The 21,030-nt window shown below is 36.7% G+C and overlaps 1 protein-coding gene across 4 annotated transcripts in view; it reads right to left on the bottom strand.

The window, feature by feature from the left end:
* FOXN2 (forkhead box N2) overlaps window positions 1-21,030 on the bottom strand; it is a 59,230-nt gene that overhangs the window by 26,862 nt on the left and 11,338 nt on the right. The window contains exon 2 of one of the 4 annotated variants that reach the window (XM_070798614.1): window positions 11,843-11,974. The exons of the other annotated variants lie outside the window; for them this stretch is intronic. The gene's annotated coding sequence lies outside the window, so the exon portion shown is untranslated. The remainder of the gene's footprint in view (window positions 1-11,842; window positions 11,975-21,030) is intronic. 4 annotated transcript variants of the gene reach the window in all.

The following is a 21,030-nucleotide window of genomic DNA, read 5'->3' as shown; positions in this document are numbered from 1 at the left end:
AGCCCATAATAACTGCCTAATAAGTAATGTGTGCTATTACTAAAAATGAATAATTATATCTTTGAATTCTAAAATTCTATAATCTATTCATCTATAATTTCACTATAATTACAGTGAAATTAACAGTCATACATAAGGCTCAAAATAGATAATAAATTTAAAATAAGCTCAAACAGTAATTCCAAATAAACTTTCCTCAAATATGATTATAATACTATAAAGAAATAATTTCTAATATTTTTATAGTATATCATACTAAAAAGATAACATTTCTTAATCACTAAATTCATTACTAGCAAAATCATATTTACTACAGATTTATTATTGTAAATTCCAGTATTTCAGAGAGCTGAAACTCCAGTATTTATTATTGTAAATTCCAGTATTTTAACTCTTCCTTCTATATACTATCTCATCAAGTACTGATGGTGAAAGGTTGACATTCTTAGTCAAGTTTGAACTGTCACTGTATTTTCAAGGGGAGGAAAAAAAGCTGTTTCTAAGCTATCCTTTTTTATTTCTATTCTCTCAATGATTTTTTTTTACTTCTGAAACATACTTCAATTCAAACATCTTACTACGGAAGAATAACTGACCAAAAGGGAAAGTGGCAGAACTGAAGTGCCATTTAATTCATTTTCCATGGTTCATCAAGGTAACTCACTTCCGAATTCTGTGAAAAACCCTCTACGTATACTATTATTCTAGTCAAACTTATATTTATGTAAGTGAAATAAGAGAAGCAACCCCGGGATTTTATTTTATTTAAAACATAGCTGGCAGGTTTCTCTAATTATGAAAACTGGTCAATGTTGGATATAAAACAATCTGGATTCTTGTAGCTATTAGATGTAATCTCAGAATACCCAATTATCAGTAACATCCATCAGCTAATATTTGGGGTGTAAGCCATTGTACTAAATACTACATATTGTATCTTAAATGACTATCAATTAAAATGCATAAATTTTATGTACACTATTACTTAGTTCTACATATGGTCCTTTTCCTCCCACTGTGAATCCCATGATAAGAGTCTTTAATACATCGTAACAAAACATTGGGCATAAGGAAGCACTCAAATTATAATTTCAAATTGAAATGAACTTATAAGCAACAAATACCAAGTGCTGTGCTACCTGCTTTTAAAAGTTACTTTATTTTTGAAACAAACCATTAATGCTAGGAAATATCCCCACTAGTTACAACAAGAAAGTTGAAAATCCCTGTTATGGAAGCCAAGTAAGTAAACTGCCTAATGTTCTAAAGCTAATAAAAAGTGAGGCCAAAATTACAAACTACGCTGAGTTCAAGATTCAAGCTTCTTTGTCCATTCGAGTACACTCAATTTCTTCAGGAACGTTCATTTTTAGCAACACTACTTAAAACAGATACTGTTGACAGTCTCATCAGAAACTAATTCAAATGGTTGCAAATATGTCATCCTCTGAATCACAAGTTTAGAATGAAATCCCATTACTTTAAGATGCAAGACAATACTATGGCAGCAAACGTGCCAAAGATTACATAAAGCATTGCTTGCTTGGTTACTTTGCCTCAGTTGTGTTCAACTCTTTGCCAGCCAGGACTGCAGCCTGCCAAGCTCCTCTGTCCATGGGATTCTCCAGGTAAGAATACTGGAGTGGGTTGCCATTTCCTTCTCCAAGGGATCTTCCCCACCCAGGGATTGAACCTGCATTTCTTATGTCTCCTGCATTGGCAGGTCGGTTCTTTACCACTAGCACCACATATAGCCAAGCAAAGTTAAAAAATCAAGTTTAAAGACTGACATCCTCTTAGTTAGGTTTCAGTTGTTACTGTATTTTCAAGGAAAGAAAAAAAGCTGTTTTTAAACTATCCTTGACGAGTCCACCAAGTCCACCAAAATAAATAGGCAAATGATCTTTCCCTACAAATAAGTATATAAATAACAAACATATGTATTAGAAAATATTCAACTTCACTGATTATTAAAAAATACAAAACAAAAATGTGACATTAAGTATGATAATATACTTAGAGTAGTGTCTGATAAACACAAATAATTAGTAACATTATACAAGTTTTGTTGCCTAATGTCAATGGTTTCATGCTAATGCTCAGTTGTTCACTTTTTGTGAACTCGTGGACTGTAGTCCACCAGGCTCCTCTGTCCATGGGATTTTCAGGCAAGAATACTGGAGGAGGTTGCCACTTCCTTCTCCAGAGGATTTTTCCACGACCCAGGGATCAAACTTGCGTCTCCTGCATTGGCAAGTGGATTCTTTACTACTGAGCCACCTGGGAAGCCCTATCACCAACCAATTAAAAAAATTTGTAATAACACAATTTTGGGCAAGGACTTGGGGCCATTTTGAAAAACAAGATGGCAATATGCACCAAGAATCATTAAAAATGTCATATTCTTTGATTCAATGCTTCCACTTATGAGTCACTCCAGTGAAATAATCCTAAATCAGAGAAAATATTCTCTCCTTATCTTTTACACACACACAAACACACGCACGCACACAGATGTTTATCCAGGAATTATGAAAAAGAGGAAAACTATAAAGTTTATATATTTTATTACAGAGAAATAGCTAAGTAAATGAAAGCGCATCTATTTAATCTAATATTTAGCAGTCATTAAAAATGAAAATTATGAAGTAAAAATTGAAGATTGTGAAGTAAACAAAAAAGTTTACTAAAAACTGGCAAAAAAAAGTAGGAAATATACAAGAAGCTAACAGTGGTTTATACAGTGGAAGTGAGAAATAGATTTAAGGGCCTAGATCTGATAGATAGAGTACCTGATCAACTATGGAATGAGGTTTGTGACATTGTACAGGAGACAGGGATCAAGATCATCCCCGTGGAAAAGAAATGCAAAAAAGCAAAATGGCTGTCTGGGGAGGCCTTACAAATAGCTGTGAAAAGAAGAGAAGCGAAAAGCAAAGGAGAAAAGGAAAGATATAAACATCTGAATGCAGAGTTCCAAAGAATAGCAAGAAACGATAAGAAAGCCTTCTTCAGTGATCAATGCAAAGAAATAGAGGAAAACAACAGAATGGGAAAGACTAGGGATCTCTTCAAGAAAATCAGAGATACCAAAGGAACATTTCATGCAAAGATGAGCTCGATAAAGGACAGAAATGGTATGGACCTAACAGAAGCAGAAGATATTAAGAAGAGATGGCAAGAATACACAGAAGAACTGTACAAAAAAGATCTTCACGACCCAGATAATCACAATGGTGTGATCACTCACCTAGAGCCAGACATCCTGGAATGTGAAGTCAAGTGGGCCTTAGAAAGCATCACTATGAACAAAGCTAGTGGAGGTGATGGAATTCCAGTTGAGCTATTCCAAATCCTGAAAGATGATGCTATAAAAGTGCTGCACTCAATATGCCAGCAAATTTGGAAAACTCAGCAGTGGCCATAGGACTGGAAAGGTCAGTTTTCATTCCAATCCCAAAGAAAGGCAATGCCAAAGAATGCTCAAACTACCACACAATTGCACTCATCTCACACGCTAGTAAAGTAATGCTCAAAATTCTCCAAGCCAGGCTTCAGCAATATGTGAACCGTGAACTTCCTGATGTTCAAGCTGGTTTTAGAAAAGGCAGAGGAACCAGAGATCAAATTGCCAACATCCACTGGATCATGGAAAAAGCAAGAGAGTTCCAGAAAAACATCTATTTCTGCTTTGACTATGCCAAAGCCTTTGACTGTGTGCATCACAATAAACTGTGGAAAATTCTGAAAGAGATGGGAATACCAGACCACCTGATCTGCCTCTTGAGAAATTTGTATGCAGGTCAGGAAGCAACAGTTAGAACTGGACCTGGAACAACAGACTGGTTCCAAATAGGAAAAGGAGTTCGTCAAGGCTGTATATTGTCACCCTGTTTATTTAACTTACATGCAGAGTACATCATGAGAAACGCTGGACTGGAAGAAACACAAGCTGGAATCAAGATTGCCTGGAGAAATATCAATAACCTCAGATATGCAGATGACACCAGCCTTATGGCAGAAAGTGAAGAGGAACTAAAAAGCCTCCTGATGAAAGTGAAAGTGGAGAGTGAAAAAGTTGGCTTAAAGCTCAACATTCAGAAAACGAAGATCATGGCATCCGGTCCCATCACTTCATTGGAAATAGATGGGGAAACAGTGGAAACAGTGTCAGACTTTATTTTTCTGGGCTCCAAAATCACTACAGATGGTGACTGCAACCATGAAATTAAAAGACACTTACTCCTTGGAAGCGGAGAAGGCAATGGCACCCCACTCCAGTACTCTTGCCTGGAAAATCCCATGGACAGAGGAGCCTGGTGGGCTGCAGTGCAGGGGGTCACTAAGAGTCGGACACGACTGAGCGACTTCACTTTCACGCATTGGAGAAGGAAATGGCAACCCACTCCAGTGTTCTTGCCTGGAGAATCCCAGGGATGGGGGAGCCTGGTGGGCTGCCGTCTATGGGGTCCCACAGAGTCGGACACGACTGAAGTGACTTAGCAGCACTCCTTGAAAGGAAAGTTATGACCAACCTAGATAGCATATTCAAAAGCAGAGACATTACTTTGCCAACAAAGGTTCGTCTAGTCAAGGCTGTGGTTTTTCCTGTGGTCATGTATGGATGTGAGAGTTGGACTGTGAAGAAGGCTGAGCGCCGAAGAATTGATGCTTTTGAACTGTGGTGTTGGAGAAGACTCTTGAGAGTCCCTTGGACTGCAAGGAGATCCAACCAGTCCATTCTGAAGGAGATCAGCCCCGGGATTTCTTTGGAAGGAATGATGCTAAAGCTGAAACTCCAGTACTTTGGCCACCTCATGGGAAGAGTTGACTCATTGGAAAAGACTCTGATGCTGGGAGGGATTGGGGGCAGGAGGAGAAGGGGACAACAGAGGAAGAGATGGCTGGATGGCATCACTGACTCGATGGACATGAGTCTGAGTGAACTCTGGGAGTTGGTGATGGACAGGGAGGCCTGGCGTGCTGCGATTCATGGGGTCACAAAGAGTCGGACATGACTGAGCGACTGATCTGATCTGAACAGTGGTTTATATAATAACTTGGTAATTTTTTTCTTTGTTATATTTTCCAGTGTTTAAGATGTTTATTACTTTTATAGTTTAAAATTAAAACAATATACTCAAGGCAGAAAAGGTTGTGTTAGATTATTTTTAGTTGTATTTCCATTTCACACAAAACAAAATCACAAAACAGTCAGTCTGATCAAAGGCCTCTAGTCAAAAAACAGAAGCTACCTCTCATATTCTTAGTACAGTTTACTTTGTTACTAAGCTTTTCTGTAACACAATTTAGCTCACTGGTATGTGGGTAAAAGATTTTAGTACAATGTGAGAGTCACACAGGTTTGTACATGATTTTTCTCAGCCTATGTCTTTACACTACTAACTAATAAAAGCTAAACCTGAAATAAGCTAACATAGTGGAAAGCAGTAAGCTGCTGATGATACAGAACTGTACACAATTCTCTTTCAACCCATTTTCCTCCTCTTGGCACAGCTTGGCCACATGCATTTTCTAGAAAATACTTAATGAAATCTCCTCTCCAGATCTTTATGCATTTTACTGCCTCCATAACCCTGTAGCTTCAATCTTTCCTTGCACACCCTTCAATCAGGCTTAGTTTTTTTTTTTTTTAAATCTCAGGTTGACTGTAATATTTCTTTACTTGTAATAGATTTAATGTATTTTTTAAAATATTCTAGCATTCTTATTAAGATTTACTTCTGTTAGTGTTCTGGTTACAAAGCTTTGCAAGTTTTGGGTGTGACCCATATCACCTGCCCACAGTGTTTTCAGAAATATGTAATATGTAACACTGTAACAAAAGGTCTATATATTCTACACCAAAATCAAGAAAACTTTTAGCTTTAAGTTTTTATGAAACTACTTCTTAAAATGAACTGAAAATATTCAGTAGCAGATAATAATATGCATGGAAGTTTGATTCATAAAGCAAAATAAGTACAGAAATAAAAGGAAATCTGGACTAGTGATGTAATACTTCCTTTCAGTAATCTTTTAAGAACAATACTTCAATCAACCAAATATAATTGTTATACATAATAAATGTCACTCAAAATAGGCAGTTAAGCCTAGAAAATGTGGGATTTGAAAAATATATCCTAGGCTTCCCCTGGTGGCTCAGGGAAAGAGTGGTTAACAGTCTACATGCCAGTGCAGGAGACAAGGGTTTGATCCCTGACCTGGGAGGATCCCACATGTCTTAAGGAGCAACTTAAGGCCGTATGCCAAAACTACTGAGCCTGTGCTCTGGAGTCTTGGAGCTGCCAACTACTGAGCCCATGTGCTGCAGCTACTGAAGCCTGCATGCCCTACAGCCCATGCTCAGCAACAAGAGAAGCCTCTGCAATGAGAAGCCTGCCTGCACACCACACTAGAGAGTAGTCCCTGCTTGCCAAAACTAGAGAAACCCTGCGTGCAGCAATGAAGATGCCGCACAGCCAAAAAGAAAGAAAAATGTATCCTAATTTATTAGGTGTGGAACTAACATAACTCAAATAATGAATACATTCACTATCCGATTTCTAAAACCAAGACACTGCTACAAAAAAAAAAAAAAGGAAGTAAATGTACAAGACAATTTAGCAAAATACACATTTCTGACTCAAAATCTACACTTCAGGAAAGAACAGAATTTTCTCTCACAAGGACAATTTTTAAAGTGGAGAGTTCAAATAATCCCAGTATTATTTGAGCCCCTGCCTAGAGTTTCACTGTGTATCGGTCATGCAGTATCTTGAGAAGAGGGCTCAGTATTAAAATGCACCACATTTTTTTCAACTATGCAGCTCATACATCTCTAAAGGTGTCTAACAGGGAACTGCATGTCTGCATATCGTGTTCAATGATACAGTGATACTCAACTTCAGGGCAAGAAAAATAAGATTTCATATTGAAATTCTTAGATCACATCTCAAAATGTTAGAGGAGAGCACTTTTGCTTAGGTTTGTATTATTAATAATACTTGTCTGAGAGGAAATGCTTGACAGAGAATAAATAAGGGAAACCGAGGCAGTGAATTTTCAGTGTTACAAGGTGCTGAATTAAAGGTATTAGAGATTACACTGAGAGCTTTTTTTTTGCCCAAAATAACTAAGAAACCTCCTAAACGTACAGTGTTGTTTAAAACCACGTAGACTTTTATGACTTAATCTGTTCACATTTTAATTGACTGTATCAAAGACAAAGCAAATGAAATTTTTTTCCTTTATAATTAGAATCCTTGAATATTTATTACTTAGCCCTCTAAATTTTTCACACATCTTACAAAATTGAGTTGTACTGAAGCTTGTTTTCCTGTCCACCAAATTCATTAACATTACTGCAGCAGTAATTCATTCATTTTTTTTACAGATGACTTACATTCTACTTTATGAATATACCACAATTTATTACACTCTTTAGACATTTATGTTTATGTTCGGGGCTATTACAAGTAGTATTGCTATAGACATCCTTGTTTATATCCCTTGGAACACAACTGTAAACAAGTTTTCTGAAATTCTAAAAGCACAATACATGTGAAGCAGCAGAGTCACTGGGTCAGAGTATTCTTTTCTTCAACTTTAACTGCTAAGGACAGATTACTACCAGGAATGTACAAGTATACTGTTTGCTCCATGAACCCATCAAAAAAAATTTTTGCCAACCTGATGACTGTGAATTTGTATCTCCTTGTGGTATAATTTGCATTGCCCATATTATTAATGGAGTTGACTATCTCTTCACATACAAAAGAAACCTAGAAGGCAAACGTGTGTGTGTGTGTGTGTGTATATATATATATATAAAATTTTTGTGTGTGTGCCCCTTTCCATTAAGTGTCTACTGAAGCCATTTGTATTGTTTGGATACTAATTTTTATATGTAATGCAAATATCTTTCCCTATTTATATGGCTTGTCTTTTTGTTGCCTATTAATGAAAAGGTTCTCAACTTTAATAGGGTGAATTAACTCTTTTCTTTATATAGTTACTATAGTGTTTCTCATTTAAGAATTTCTTCTGTATACAAAATTCATAGAAGTTTTATCCCATACTGTCTTCTATATGTATTATAGCTTTTACCTTTCACATTTAAGTCTTCAGTTTCACCCCCAAAATGTATGGATGTATTTTTTAAAATTCAATTTCATTTTTTACATATGAATACACAATTGTTCCAGCATCATTTACTAAAAATTTTGTCTTTTCTGTTGGGAGAACCAATCCATCATTGGCTCTTAGCACTCTAACATTCTCACTAGGCATGCCAAGAATGAAAGACCTTTATGTGACCCATTTCTCAGGATTGTGTTTGCCACACGCAAAATTGAGGAATGACTTAACACTTTCTAGACAAAGGGCAGCAAGAGTTCCATTAACATTTCCTTTTTCATATGTAAGTTATTTAACAGAATATATTTTAATTTCCATGGGATTTTTTTTCTTATTGATTTCTAACTTTAATGATTTATAGCATACTAACCCTCTGAAATTTGTTGAAACTTGCTTGATGGTCCAGTAGGTGTTGATTTTCATGATGATTCAGCTGATGTTTCTACAGTGATTGGATGCAATATATGTCCATTGGATCAAGCTTGTTAACTACATTAAGTTTTCTATATTCCTGATTTTTTTTTGGGGGGGGGTGGTTTGCTCTCTTTACCAATTAATGAGTTAGATATATTACAATCTCCCACTACACTGGTGAAATTTGTCAATTTTTCCTTGTGGTATTAATATATTTTATTTGTGGTTTTGAGTATTAGTTGCATACAAATTTAAAACTTCTATATATTGATGGAGAAGTGAAACATATACTGTTGTGTATCAACTCTTTTATCTCTAGTAATTCTACTTGCCTTAAAAGTCTATTTCAAATGACATCCCCGTTTTCATTTCATTAATATTTGCCTGGAGAAGGCAATGGCACCCCACTCCAGTATTCTTGCCTGGAAAATCCCATGGATGGAGGAGCCTGGTGGGCTGCAGTCCATGCGGTCGCTAAGAGTCGGACACGACTGAGCGACTTCACTTTCACTTTTCACTTTCATGCATTTGGAGAAGGAAATGACAACCCACTCCAGTGTTCTTGCCTGGAGAATCCCAGGGATGGGGGAGCCTGGTGGGCTGCCATCTATGGGGCTGCACAGAGTCGGACACGACCGAAGTGACTTAGCAGCAGCAGCAGCAATATTTGCCTGGTATATCTTTTTCCATCATTTTACCTACAACATGTTTTCCTTTTGTTTCTTTGTTGTTTAGTCACTAAGTCATGTCTGATTCTTTGCAACCCCATGGACTGTAGCCCACCAGGCTCCTCTGTCCATGTGTCTCTCCAGGCAAGAATACTGGAGTGGGTTGCCATTTCCTTCTTCATTGTTTCTTTGTAGTCTGTACTAACTCCCATATAGCTAAACATTTTAAAATGTAAGGCACTGATATGAGATTTACTTGTATCATCTTATTATTGCATTCTGTTTCCTTCTCTCTTATCCCGCTTGCCTTCTTTGGGATTATTTTTTTCTGGTTCCACCTTTTCATCATCTACTAGTTTGGAAGTTATGTATTTCTATTACTTAAGTGTTACTTAAAATTTTCTACCACACATACTTATCAAAATCCAAAGTTACTTTTAATCTTCTCCTCAGTAATAAAAAGATCTTTTGAATACTAGCTCAAATCACCTCCTCCCAGTTTATAAAATAACTGGCATTTAGTAGATAACTAAAATAACTGCTATTTTCGTTCTAGCTTTTTTTAACCCCATCAGTTCAGTTCAGTTCAGTCGCTCAGTCGTGTCGACTCTTTGCAATCCCATGAATCGCAGCACGCCAGGCCTCCCTGTCCATCACCAACTCCCGGAGTTCACTCAGACTCAACGTCCATCGAGTCCGTGATGCCATCCAGCCATCTCTTCCTCTGTCGTCCCCTTCTCCTCCTGCCCCCAATCCCTCCCAGCATCAGAGTCTTTTCCAATGAGTCAACTCTTCCCATGAGGTGGCCAAAGTACTGGAGTTTCAGCTTTAGCATCATTCCTTCCAAAGAAATCCCAGGGCTGATTTCCTTCAGAATGGACTGGTTGGATCTCCTTGCAGTCCAAGGGACTCTCAAGAGTCTTCTCCAACACCACAGTTCAAAAGCATTAATTCTTCGGCGCTCAGCCTTCTTCACAGTCCAACTCTCACATCCATACATGACCACAGGAAAAACCACAGCCTTGACTAGACGAACCTTTGTTGGCAAAGTAATGTCTCTGCTTTTGAATATGCTATTTAGGTTGGTCATAACTTTCCTTCCAAGGAGTAAGCGTCTTTTAAGACACTATTATTGTTGTTTATACAAGTTTTGAAAATTAAATTACACTTCTTTAACATACACTTACCACTGTCCTTTGATCATCATTCCTTCCTGAATCTCAGACTTTCAATGACCATTTTCCTTCTATTTTAAATGGTCTGCTAGGGAGGTGGGGGAGGGACAGCATGAGAGTTTGGAGTTAGCAGACACAAATGATTATATACAGAATGGATAAACAAGGTCCTATTTTATCACACAGGCAACTATATTCAATATCCTTTCATAAACCATAATGGAAAAGAATATGAAAAAGAATATACATATATGTACACCTGAATCACTTTGCTAAATAGCAGAAATTAACACTGAATCAATCATACTTCAATCTAAAAAAAAAAAGCGGTCTGCTAGTGAACTTTCAAATTTCTCTGAGCATGTCTTTACTTGGCCCTTGTTCTCAAAAGTTATTTTTTTTGCTAGCTATAGAATTCTGGGTTGAATTAGAGTAGTTCAATGGCAACCCACTCCAGTATTCTTGCCTGAAGAATCCATGAACAGAGGAGCCTGGCAGGCTACAATCCATGGGGTCGCAAAGAGTTGGAAATAACTGAGGGAGTAACACTTTCACTTCAGAGTAGGTCAGTTTCTAGATTTATTTTCACTGAGTTTATTAGTTTCATGGTCTCTATTTCCATTATTGCTATCGAAAACTGATAATCCTTTCAAAGCGCTCCATGTTTTCTCTTAAATATTTCCCCTTTACTAACCTCTTTTATAATTTTCATTTTCTTGTCTCTCTGTATTTCTTCAGGTTTATCTTTTGTTATACCATTTTTTTCTCCAATGGGGTCTATTTGCTTTTATCTATCCCTTGTATTCTAATTTCAGTTACTATATATTTCCATTTCTAGAACTTCTGATTCTTTTACAAAATGTTTGCTCTTTTCCTCATTGAACATATTAGATATACTTCTTTTATATTTTATATCTGATAACCCCAAGACATGATCTAACTGTAGGTCTGAATACAGATTCTCTTACATTGTGCCCTATTTCCTTAGATGGTTTGTAAACTTTTATTTTAAGCATCTCATTTTTTCATTAAAACTTTACCAACAGGAATTCTTTCACAATTATGATTTGTGCTACTTCTGTCAGGCCCCTGGGAGTAGCAACAATCCAGGATCAGTTAAAATTCTTAGCTTTCGGTCTAATGTGAATTCAAGCTGCAAACAAGTGTCAGGGCTGGTTTGTGGTAACAAATTTTCAGTAGAGATTTATTTTTCCTGTTCACAGCAATATTCTAGAAAGATAACTTTCTTTGTTGGGAAAGAATTTCTAGATCACTCTTATACCTATGGTAAAGCGCTATTACCGGGGAAGACCTAAATGTTTTTACTTTAGCTGGCTCTGGGTTTTGATTCATGATCCCTGAGCCCCCACAAGGCCATGAAAACAGAAGCTCACTTGACTTGGTAAATACCTTCAAGGCAACAGCCAGCTTCAGTACTCAGCTTACCTCACTGGGTTTCCAATTAATATTTGGTTTAAACAGTCTTTACTTTTGGGCATGAGCACTGATGAATTTGATCCAGCATTTTAGGTTGTTTTCAGCAGAAAGGCTGCTCCAGGTACTTAGTTCGCCATGTCGCTGGAAACACATGTTAACATTAGTTTCTGATGGAAATATCTCTGAAGTAAATTATCCCATATTTCAGAGCACTGGTTCTTAAGTTTCTTCTGCTTCCCTACATTTGAGAACTTTGACTTACTATCACTAAGAGTTGCTCGTAATGACAGTGATTGCCAGCTGGTCGTAGGTAGAAGACAGTTCCCTGGAGGTGAAAGGTAGTAATTAAAAGTCAGGTGTACATTTTTTGTTCAAGAGGGTGCTTCTTCTCATCCCCTTTAAAAATCATACTTTTTAAATATAGGAAAAATATTTTGACCCCTTAACTATGATTCACGCTGGGGGCCCGATCCTCGCTGGGGCCCCCACTGGCAGGTCTTGACTCAGTCTACCTTTGTGTCCTTTCCTCTAATGTCTCTCATAGTTGAGGCAGATCTAGAAGCCTTAGGAGTCAAAGGGAAAATGTGGTTCCAAGTGGAAGGTGAGGTTTAAGCCCCACTTCAATGTTTGTATTGTTTCCATGGCAGCAGGTCACAGAACACCAAAGCGAACAGGGGCCAAGAGATATACTCCAACCCTTTCATTTTACTGTGGAAGAAATAGCCTCAGAGCCAGTGATTTTGCCAAAACCATTTCCTGTGAGGCAGTGCATCCAGGACAACACCTGCGTTTTCCGAAGCCCACTCTCTCCATCCCAACCCTGCTCCACTTTCCTCTCACCTCTTCATCCAAGTGCCAGGCTGTCTGGCACATAGCAAAAACACTCAAAGTGTTCAGAAATGCTTGGTGGCTTGCAAGAAAAATCTTAGCCTTCCCAACTCCACTAATGTTTGTGTATCTCCTAGTTGCATATATGAAGGGCTTCTCCCGTGGCTCAGCGGTAAAGAATCTGCCTGCAATGTAGGAGCCACAGAAGATGCAGGTTTGATCCCTGGGTTGGGAGACTCCCTGGAGGAGGGCATGACGACCCACTGCAGTATTTTTGCCTGGAGAATCCCATGGACAGAGGAGCCTGGTGGGCTATAGTCCATAGGGTCACAAAGACTCGGACCCAACTGAAGCTACTTAACACATACATGATTCAGACTATTGTAAACAAAGATTTGGCAAAGAATAATACTCACAGGGATTGTTCAAGTATATAGGACTATTTGCCACTTTCTCAGTATTTCTCAATTAGTATGTGCCATTGATAAACTCTCGGGGATACAAGTTTTAAAAATTTTCATTTTGTGCTTTCATTTCAGAAGCAATATAAAGGAAAAAAAGACAAAAATAAACTTACTTCAGATACTAAAGTCAGTGATTCTAAAAATGGAATCTATAATTATTTTCTTTAAAAGAGATCTATGTATTATTCCAGTTACAAACACTGCTTTACACTGAAAGGTCTCACATTTGCTATGCTTGAGTTACTGGACTAATCTTAGTTCTATATGCTAGTTCTCAGTTGTACTGTAGTCACTGTATCTGATTATACAGGTATATGATCCCTTATCTAATATCCTTGAAGGCAGATATATTTCAGAATTTATAGAGTATTTTGGATTTTAGAAAGAGACTACGATGTATATGTGATATGTTATACGACGTGTCATTGAGGTCTGAGACAGGACCCCATAAGAAAGATGTTAATATTTCTGCAGAAAAATGTATATTCACACTAAGAAGGGAGTAAATAAAGGCCATCAATAGTCTTCTATCAGTTCATATTATGTTTTACCACTCAATGGGTTAAAAGAAAATTTGGCTTTCAGAGCATTCTATTAAAAACATGGAAATACAATTATAGAAACATTATCTGCTATAGACTGGAAAGCCAGCTAAGTTTCATTAGAATTTCATACAGATTTGATAAGGGCAAAGAGTCCACATTAAGGTACATGAATTTAGTGCATAAACTTTGAAAGTTTCTTCCCAACTACTTAGGAGACCCTTTTTGTCTACTTATAATTTAACAGTTGAGGATACAGAATAAATAATCTCCTGTTAAGCAGGAAATATACTATAATATGAACTTTAAAATGCCAGAAATACCTAAATGCATATAGGAATTTTAAATATATTCCAAAGATAACATATTAGCTATATTGGATTATAAGTATAATGTCTTTACATAAAGTAATGTGATAAAAGAGAAAAAGAGAGGTATAAAAGTTATACTATTCAGAATGATCTCTCCTGGTCCTTCAAGAAGAAACCTTTTATTCCTACTACACTCACAGGTCTGTTGTCACAGTTGTTAGTTATATGGTAAAATAGTGTACAACTATACAATGAAAGGCTTCTTCCTTGAGAAAGGAATAAATGTATGTAATACTAGAAAATACTGAATAGAAACGTGAGGAGGCAGTACATTTGAAGTTAAAATTGTGAAAGATAAGACAATTTCATATTATAAGTCATAAAATAGAAATCATTATTATTAATATTAGAATCTGGTGGCAGTGAAGCAGAGGGTTTAAGAGGAAGCATGAGTTGTGAAGAGATACTCCGGGGTTCAAATCCAGCTCTGCTACTCAACAGACTAGAAGACCTATCAATGTAGAATTCTAACAGTACCTACTTTCATAAGATTGTCAGTACAAACTAAATGAGAATATAAAGGACTTAGAACAGAGGTAGAGAGTAAGGACACAATGAATACTAGCTGGTAATTAATACTAGATGCTTTACTGTCTGAGCCACCAGGAAAGTCTAATTATTATTACTATGATTAATTTTTAAACTATTATTAGCTTTCTTTCTAAAGCAGTATATATATATAAATGTTGTATCTCTCAAATTTAAAAAGTAGAGTATAAGATCCATAACAATATTTTATGTTCTAAAGTTTAGAAGTTTTAAAAAAGTTCTAGCATTAAGGAGGGCCTCCTTCTAAACTAATGACACCCGCTGGTATGGCACAAATTAGGACTTCTCAGAAGAGTGCTGCAATAACAGTTTCATCATGTTCTTTATGATGTGACTTTCACTTCCTTTTACTGTTTCCATGAACTCTGTTATGTCAATCTTTTACCAATCGTGCTGCATGACAGAATCTTTCTTCAAATCTTTCTAGTTTAATAATCTAAAAGAATTTAAACCATATATAAACTTTCAGAACTTTTTAAAGTTGATTGCTATTAATAGCCCCTGAAGAGTTTACGTTCCTTTATTAACAGCTCTGCCTAATGCTAACATTCTAATACACAATAATTTATATATAAAAACAAACAAACCAAGTACACTACCTATGAAATGAAGTATGCTAAGCTTTCACTAGTAACGACATTCTGAATAATAAAAGAGGCAGTGGCAATATAATGCTATAATCAAACAGGACAATAATATACATACATACATGTCGTTGTTTAGTCGGTAAGTCATGTCCAACTCTTGCAGTCCCGTGGACCATAGCCCATCAGGCTCCTCTGTCCATGGGATTTCCCAGGCAAGAATACTGGAGTGGATTGCCATTTCCTTCTTCAGGTATCTTCCTGACCCAGGGATCAAACCTGGGTCTTCGGTATTGGCAGGTGGATTCTTTATTACTGAGCCACCAGGGAAGCCCCATCTACATACATAGCTTTATTTATATCCAACTAGTTCAGAATCTACTATCCTGAATCGACAGAATTCTCACCAAGTTAAAATATACAAAATAATTTCTTTCAAAATATTACTATATTGTAAATTTCTGGATAATATCTATAGTACCTTAAAAATATGGACTCATGTATATAAAATTAAACAACCCCCAAAATCAGGCTCTCAGTCCAGCAATTCCCATGAACATAAAAGCTTTTTCATGTATACCTTATTAAAATAAATCCATGGCAAATAAGGAATTAATTGCAATTAATTCAGTTCTATAAATGTGTTTAATAATTTTTAAAAGTCCTTTTCAAATTATTCTAGAGTTTCATGTTACATTTTTCAATTTTAATTAAGTTTTTATCTTACCTATATCATAGTTCTTAGAACCCTATATCTGTAAGTTGTTTGTAAGACAATTTTTTAATTGTAAATTTATATTTAATTCATTATATCATATAATAATTGTTTTTAGGAAATGAAGAGTAGTATTGAAAAAAGATATCAAAAAATAGCTAATTTTTGATGTGCATTTGTGTTAGTTGCTCAGCCATGTCTGACTCTTTGTGACCCCCATGTACTATGCCAGGCTCCTCTGTCCATGGAATTCTCCAGACAAGATAATTGAAGTAGGTAGTCATTCCCTTCTCCAGGGGCTCTTCCTGACCCAGGCATCAAACCTGGGTCTCCTGCATTGCAGGCAGATTCTTTACCATCTGAACCACCAGGAAGCAAATTTATTACAATTTATTTTTTTCTTATACCCCTGAACATCACTGAATATTTCTTTCCTCATTATACAGAAAGGATAAATGAGAAAAATCATTTTGCTGTTTCTAAAAAACTTTTACTACACTGGAGTGAAAAGGAACCACGCCATCTGTTATGTTCTACTAGAAATGGAAAGAAGTTGAAACCCTCTTGAGCAATCATACCGAGAGGCCCTGAAGAAGGCTTCCAGTCAGTCCCATGCTTAAAGCAAGGGATGGATAATCTCAAGCTATATGGCAGCATCTGAACTACAAACAAAGCTGTTTCTCACCATTTTCACCCTACTAGTCTAGCTTCCTATTTAAAATCAGTCTCACTATAAACATTTTAAACATCCAAATTGCTAAAACTTTTGACAAATGAGTATAATATTTGGTTATATTTAATTTTATACACGTACAATCTCTAATTATGTCTTTTTACATGCTCTTAAGACATTTGGAAACATGTCTATTGACTTGTCATTTTACCTCTCACCAAGAACTTATTGTTACCAGTAAATTAAACAATCTTAGAAGTGTCAAAAGAGCAAACAGAGAGTAGGCCCCTTCTCAGACTTGTGGCTTTTCCATCCAATCACCTTAAGGTAACCAATATAAAACATCATCTGACAGGCTATGGTAACCCTAGCAAGGGGAAACAAGCTGTCATTCACTTAGCTCAGATGACTAAACAATGCTTTCCACAGAAAACATCTACCACAGAGTTAAGGTATAACACAGAAATCCAAGATGTTTATGAATTTTATCAGAATTGCCTGGCAGTTACTTCAGTTATTTACTGTGATTTAAGCTTGGTCTCTGATTAAGATATGCTATATAATAAAAGGAATTTCCATTCAATTTCCCCTCCTTTCCTCATCTTCATCTCCTTAGGAATAAACCATTTTTATTAATTAGCTATAAAATGTACCACTACTCAAGACTGGAAGCCATAGTACTACATTTACTAGATTGACTCAGCAATACAATAAGCTTACAACAAGCTCATCATTAAATATTTTAGCAGTTTACAGATACTATTTTCAAAATCTCAAGTTCATCATTTTTAAATCACGAAAACAATTTTTTTGCTAATTTACCACACTGGTAGTAATAATACTGTAACACTTATTGAGCACATACTATTTGCAAGGCATTGTGTAACAAATACAATGCTAAAAACTTTAATATTCTACTAGCTCACAATATCTGATAACTTTGGTAACTCTTAGGTAAGAAAAAAAAATAAGCCATATTGAAGGAACTCACAACCTTTTCCTACAATACATTCTTTGTTTTAAAGGTTCTCTGTTATAAATATGGACAGGGAGGCCTGGCGTGCTGTGATTCATGGGGTCACAAAGAGTCGGATATGACTGAGCGACTGAACTGAACTGATCCTGTAAAATCCAATATTGAGAGTACAGGATAGGTTCAAATCCCTAAAGTACGACTGCAAAAAGACGCATGTTTGATTATAATGCTACGTGATGTCACATATCCAGGACAACTGAAGCATTTCGGTCTCTGAGGGATAAAACTGCCTCTTGGTCATAGATTTAGGTGACACAGCATGTGATCCATTGTCTCTAAACAAAAAATGTGTGCAGCTGCATTTTCCAGTCAAGAAAGGGAAAGGGAGGGGAGGACACAGAATACAAAAGGGTCAAACATTTGTCTCATAGGGAAACTTTTTCAAATAGGGATTAAAAAAAAAAGAAAATTGAATGAGGGAAAAACCTTTGACCAACTCATGCTAAATAAATGGCAGAAAACACTAAAATCGGGGAGGGGAGGGGGAACTTTTGTGGTAATCTTCCACCAAATCCACTTATCCCCTAAATCAACTTGCCCAGATACACTGTGTAAACCATGGTTCAAATGCCACTTCTATCTGAACAATTCTGTGCTATCTGCACACAGTATAGAGTTTCCATACACACTGTTGCAGCACTTATCTTTAAAACATTAAAAAGGGTCTCAGTTGTTCATTTCTTTCTTGGAGATGTTAAAATGAAGCAATAGCTTTGTAAGTTAAAAAAAAAAAAAGAAAGAAAGGTGTTAGCTTCTAACCAGTAAAGAAACATGATATTCTCTGTATAAAGACCAAATTACCCTTTTTTTTAAACGAACCCTAGCATATAACCCGCCTTTCACAGAGAAACACTGGTTTCAAAAAATAGTTCCACAATTGATCTAACTTGAGTGAAAATTTTCTCTGTTGAGAAAAATAGGTATTTCTAACCCTTGGACTGCAAGGAGATCCAACCAGTCCATTCTAAAGGAGATCAGTCCTGGGTGTTCTTTGGAAAGACTGATGCTAAAGCTGAAACTCCAATACTTTGGCCACCTCATGCGAAGAGTTGACTCAGTGGAAAAGACTCTGATGCTGGGAGGGACTGGGGGCAGGAGGAAAAGGGGACGACAGAGGATGAGATGGCTGGATGGCATCACTGACTCGATGGATATGAGTTTGAGTGAACTCTGGGAGTTGGTGATGGACAGGGAGTCCTGGCGTGCTGCAATTCACAGGGTCGCAAAGAGTCAGACACGACTGAGTGACTGAACTGAACTGAACTGAATAAATGCTTTTAAAGGCTTCCCTGGTGGCTCAGATGGTAAAGAATCTGCCTGCAATGCAGGAGACCCGGGTTTGACCCCTCATTTGGGAAAATCCCCTGGAGAAGGGAAGGCTACCCACTCCAGAATTCTCACCTGGAGAATTCCATGGACAGTTGGAGCCTGATGGGACTGTGAGTCCCAGTCCATGGGGTTGAAAAGAATCAGATAAGGTGATGACAAAATAATTTGTAACTTCTATTAGTATCTAAAACACAGCACGAGTGTATCTTACATGTTATGAAACATGATAGAAAAAAAGCACTACTAGCTTTTGGTGTAAATCTAGCTTGGAAGACCCATCTTCTCAACCTTTGAGATGACGATCAATGTCACGTCTGAAGAAAAGTGCATAGAAGCTGAAAAAAACAGTACAGAAAAGTAAATAAAACACAAATGGAAGGAAATACCTTTACCATGTAGAATGAGAAGTAATGTCACCATATTGTAACCAGGAAGCCAACAGGCACTTCAGTTTTTCGATAGCACTATAACTGTACTTGAAAAGCTATTTTGAAAGGAACAAAGTTTCAGAAACCTGAAAAATCAACAGATCAAACATCCTAAAGTAAAAAGATAAATTCGGTTGGCATAGGAATACAAACAGGTGGTAATCTTTGTCACCAAAATTTATTTATGGGTAATATGGCTTTCAGTGCTTTGAATATAAGCCATAATTAGTCAGCCATGCAGTAAGTATACAGTAAGTTAAATTGTTCCACTGAAAATAAGCATCTTTTAAAAGCACATTCATGATCAAAATAAATTTAATAAAGGCAAACAGTGATATCTTACATTACTAATGCCCCCATAACAAATTTGGAAAGCAAAATTAGAACTTAAAGACTGTATATGGCTGATTTGATATACTGATTTTTTATGTAATTCTAAAAACAATACAGGGGCTCCCCTGGCGGTTCAGTGGTAAAGAATTTGCCTACCAGTGCAGGAGACATAGGTTCAATCCCTGATCCAGGAAGATCCCACGCACACAACTAAGCTCGTGTACCACAACTGCCTTAGCCCGTCCTGGAGTGCTGGGAGCCTCAACTACTGAGCCCACATGCAGGAGCTGCTGGCACTCAGGCTCCCCAGAGCCTGTGCTCCACAAGAGACGCCACTGCAGTAAGAAGCCCGCACACCACAGCCAGAGAGTAGCCCCTGTTTGCCACAACTGAAGAAAAGTCCATGGAGCATCGAAGACCCAGCAGTTAAAAATAAATAGGTAAATAAAAACAAACACCCCCACAAAAGTAATGGTAAGTTAACATAAAATTAAGTCCTCTTTAAAATAGGACTAAACTAAGCTTATATGAACACTTACTAAAGTCAGATATATTTATGTTAAATTATTAAAGATATATATTATTAAATAGAATCTTTCCCTTGCAACATCTGGATTGTTTACCCTCCCTACCACTATTCAGTCAAAACCCTAATATTTATGGCCTCATTTAATGACAATTCCTCCATGTAATTCCCACCTGAACTTCTCTTAGGGATTTTCAGTCTCTCTTACAATGTTCTAAATGTGTTTATACGTCCTCTTTTTACAGTAGTTATTTGTGTCAACAGTGCAAAAGAAATAATCAACATGAAATCCCTTTATAAACACTGAAGTTCTATATTATAAAGTAAATAAAAAACTAATAGAACCCAGAAGAGACTAGGAACTAATGGGCTCAACACACCTAAGAATACTTCAAGCAAGTACAACTTGGTTCTAACTTGCTGCCACTAGACAAGAAACACAAAGCTAAAATTATATTTAAATTATACTGCAATGATAATATTACGTTAGATACTATGTTCCACTATGCTCTGTGATCTTTTCACTTCCTAAATTTCACTTCTCTACTTAAGAAATTTTATCACAAAAGAAAACTTTAAGACATCAATTATTTTAATTCCATGTGAACAATATGCTATTTTGAAGTTGCAATTAAAGGAAGCTTACTATTAATCCATTTGTATAAAGAACTACCAAAGGAAAAGTCTGACAAAATAGGGAAAATGAGTTATTAAAGGTACTGACACAGCATTAATAAACCCCCATTATGACTATAAAACCCACCTCACTCAATCCCATTCCTTGGGGAAAGTTCTTACTCTGTGTTTCCACAGCACTAG

Source organism: Bos indicus, chromosome 11 (assembly GCF_029378745.1).
Source record: "Bos indicus isolate NIAB-ARS_2022 breed Sahiwal x Tharparkar chromosome 11, NIAB-ARS_B.indTharparkar_mat_pri_1.0, whole genome shotgun sequence".
Classification (NCBI taxonomy): domain Eukaryota; kingdom Metazoa; phylum Chordata; class Mammalia; order Artiodactyla; family Bovidae; genus Bos; species Bos indicus.
The sequence above is the reverse complement of the archived record's forward strand: the minus strand, read 5'-3'. Positions and strand labels throughout refer to the sequence as shown.